A 4,592-nucleotide genomic window follows, 5' to 3' on the forward strand; every position below is an offset into this window, starting at 1 on the left:
GACGAAAGTTGGGTTCATCACTACCAGCCTGAAACCAAAGAACAATCAAAGAAGTGGAAGCACACATCTTCTCCTACCCCAAAGAAGGCCAGGATCATTCTTTCAGCTGGAAAGGTCATGGCGTCCATTTTGGGGGATTCTCAAGGTGTCTTGCAGATTGATTACCTTGAAAAGGGTCACACCGTGACAGGGCTGTATTATTCTCAGCCACTGAAATGCCTCCGAGAAGCAATCAAAGAAAAAAGGCTGGGAATGCACACCAGGGGAGTCCTTTTTCATCACGACAATGCTCCAGCCCACACCTCAGTGGTTGCCATGGCAACAATTCGTGATTGTAGATACAAACTTGTTCTCCATCCGCCTTATTCGCTAGACTTAGCCCCCTCTGACTTTCATTCATTTCCAAAAACGAAAAAAAGACCTGGCTGGTCGCCATTTTGCCAGTGACAATGACGTCATAGACGCTATAGGAAGTTTCTTGGACTCTCAAACAAAATAGTTTCCTCTACACCGGGATAATGGCACTTCCAATATGTATATACATATGTGTATATACATATGTATATACACATATGTATATACATATGTATATACACATATGTATATACATATGTATATATTACATATGTATATATTACATATGTATATATACATGTATATACATATATATATATATATATACATATGTATATATTACATATGTATATATTACATATGTATATATTACATATGTATATATACATATGTATATACACATATGTATATACACATATGTATATACACATATGTATATACATATGTATATATACATATGTATATACACACACACACACACACATATATATATATATATACATATACATATTTTTCTGTAGTTTCAGCTCAGAGCTGTGGCCATGCTGCAGCACCACCGTTTTGCTACACTGATATTACTGAGAGCCTCCTCTAATATGTGGCATTTGGTGAAGAATGGAGTTTGATGTAGCTACCCTCATTTGCACCTATTGCCGTGAGGTAGGTTCATCTCGGACTCTCAACTCGGAGATTGTTGTAGATTTTGATTCCAAAATTTGGAGCTAGACCCTCCATTATTTTCCACGATGATGATGATGATGATGTATACCACTGCATATCTCTCACATCTCCTCTCTAGGAAGTAGAGTCCCAGTTCCTTCAGCTTCTCCCAGTAGCCCCATGTGTTTTACTGAGTCTTCTATGCGTAGCGGCGTTGGATCACCTTTAATTCCGCAATTAGTTTTACACTCTGTGGGAACCACAGTTGAGAGCAGTAGTCCAGACGATTGAGGACAAAGGTTCTCCAAAGCAGAAGCATTGTGTCTCTGTTCCTGGTCCTGAAGGATCTAAGGATCCAACCTGCCACCCGCCTACATAGTGTTGCCATTTGAACAATGCGAACATGGAAAGTTGGCTCATGTGGATTCCCAGTTCACGCACCGACTCTAAACTCTGGGACTACATTGCCTGCTGGTCCCGTACCCTTCAGCCGTAGTTTGTTTGTGGGCTGATAGCGAAGTGTTTGAAATTTTGTGCCATTGAACTGCATATTGTTCTCATCGGCCCATTTATATATTGCATTCAGGACGTCAGTAGGATCTTTGACCACCTACGATACTTTTGTATCGTAGCTGGGGAATGTGGCTGACTCTATGGTTGTTCGAGAGAGCAACCACAAACAATAGTGGTCCAAGCACTGTTCTCCAGGGGAATCTGCTGGGGATTGGCATCACTTCAGAGAGTGCACCATTTGCTGTAACAGCCTCACTTCTGCTCCTTAGGAAATCATGCAGCCCCTCTCCCAGTTTACCAGCGATACTGAGGTCAGTGATACTGCAATTTGTGACATATCATTCCATGATCGACTTTGTCAAATGCCTTAGCAAAGTTGAGATATATTACATCCACATTTGAATTGTTGAGCTGTTGTTTTAGTACCCAGTCGAAGTATTGTAGCAGCTTCATTGGACAGCTCCTTCCAGGACGGAAATCATGTGTGTCTACAAGCAAGTCATTTTCCTCTAGGAACATGATCAGTCTTTTTCTGACAATGCGTTCTATGATTTCGCTCACATATGAGGTCAGAGAGACAGACCTGTAGTTTATAACATTTGTTCTGCTTCCTCATTATTATTCCTTTTTTTAACATTTGTTCTGCTTCCTCATTATTATTCCTTTTTTTAACATTTTTTAACATTTGAGGAAATGTACCACATTCAAGTGGTTCTGCAAGAGCTTTCCTGCATGCTTTTAACAGAATTGTTAGGAGTCCATCTGGGCTTGTTGCAGAGTTTGGGTTTATTTTTTCAATGGACAAGACAACCTCTTCTATAATGTCAATGTAATTGATGGTCACTTTTTTTTTTCTCTTGTAGGTTAGAGGTATTGAAGAACTCATCAGGTCTGCTTATTTTCATGTTTTCTAGAGGGGAGGTGAAACCACTTGGAATTGTTTATTAAGTGCTTCACTTATCTTCTCAGGGTCTGCAGCCAGTGAGCCCTTTATTCAAACAGTGGCCCTATCCTGTATTGCACTGAGACAGACTCTTTTGTGACCTTGTACATATATATGCATACATACACACATATATATATATATAGATATGCATACATGCACACATACATATATATGCATAAATACACACATACATATATATAGATATGCATACATACACACATACATATATATGTTTATTAACCTGACCGGTTTCACATTTTTTTTTTAAAAGATTATCAAAAGTAAAGTGTAAGGCTTTGTGGAGCCTTTGTGGGTGCAAAAATTAGTTAACATAGATGTATTAAATTACAGTGAAAGAGTCTTTGACAATGATAAGAAATTGTTAAGAAATAAAATCTTTGACAATGATAAGAAAATGTTAAGAGAGTTTGTGTTTAAAAAGTTTACATAAAAATGTTCAAAATAGGCAGTAAAATAAGTTCATAATTGTTTATATGTTCATCAGAAAACATATTTGTTTATAAGCATATATAGAGAAAGAATATGTAGACAGTATTTAATAGGAGAAAGTGTGTATTGCTTTATCAAAAGTTCATCAAAAATTATAATTTTTTATTAGAATTCTAGGGGGATGCCCAACCTTTTTTTTCTTCATCTCCAGTCTTGTATGTGTGTTTTGCAAGGATGGTTGCTATTTTTAGAAATAATGTGGAAGCCTCGTTGGGATAGAGCGTTCACAAGATCTGATTTCCAATAGTTTGTGGAACCAAAAGGGTTTTTTGTTTCTGGACATGGTTCAGTGGTTTTTCGACTGGTCTTAGAATTCAAGATGGTGTGAGTGTGTGTGTGTGTGCATGTGTGCGCGTGTGTGCATGGTTCTATGTGTGTGTGTGTGTGTATGTATGCTTGTGTATGTGTGTGCTGGTTTTTGACTGGTCTTAGAGTTCAGTACGGTGTGTGTGTTTGTATGGGTCTGTGTATGTGTGTGTTTTATACTTAGCAGAGTGGTGTGTGTGTATGTATTTGTTCTTCTGTATGTGTGTGTGTGCATGCACCTGTGTATGTTAGTGTGTGTGCTGGTCAGGGTGTTGTGTGTGCATACGTATGTGTGTGTGGGTGCATATGTATTTATGTGTGAGTGTATTGTCTTTGCCAAGGGCTGTGCGTGTCTGTGTGTTATGTTTATCAGGGTGGTGTGTGTATGTGTATATACGTACTGTGCATGCCTGTACTGGTTAGGGGTTTGTGTGTATGTATGTGGGTGAGTGTATGTGTATGTTATTTTTCCGTGTAGTGTGTGCATATGTTTGGGTGTATTTTTTGAGCATTTTATTTGCATTGTTTGTGCAGTGCGTATGTATATGTATATGTGTGGGTGTGGGTGTGTTTGTATGAGTGTGCCTTGTATTTGTCAGGATAGTGTGTGTTATTGTGTGCATGTGTGTATATATGTGCGTGCGTGTGTGTGTATGTATACACACACACATACGTGCACACACATAGCACCCTGACAAATACATATCACACACACGTGCACACATATACATACACCAGCCTGCTGAATATAAAACACACACATACACAGACCCATACAAACACACACACACCATACTGAACTCTAAGACCAGTCAAAAAGCCACTGAACCATGATAGACTAGTCGAGAAACAAAAAAGTCCTTTTGATTCCATAAACTATCAGATCATGTGACTGCTCCTTCCCAATAACAACCATCCTTGCAAAAGAGAGAAGTTGGTCATTCCCCTAAAATTCTAATAAAAAATTATAATTTTTGATGAACTTTTGAATAAGCAATACACGCTTTCTACTATCAAATATTGTCTACAAATTCTTTCTCTATATATGCTTATAAACAATTATGATTTCTGATGAACTTATAAACAATTATGAACTTATTTTACTTGCATATTTTGGACACTTTTATGTAAACTGTTTAAACACAAAGCCTCTCTCAATATTTTCTTATCATTGTCAAACAATCTATCACTGTATCTTAATAACTAATTTTTAACTGGTCAAGTCAATAAACATCTTTAAAAGACCTTTGCATTTTCAAATACTCTTTTCTCTCTCTCTCTCTCTCTCTCTCTCTCTCTCTCT

This window comes from Octopus bimaculoides, chromosome 13 (genome assembly GCF_001194135.2).
Source record: "Octopus bimaculoides isolate UCB-OBI-ISO-001 chromosome 13, ASM119413v2, whole genome shotgun sequence".
Classification (NCBI taxonomy): Eukaryota; Metazoa; Mollusca; class Cephalopoda; order Octopoda; family Octopodidae; genus Octopus; species Octopus bimaculoides.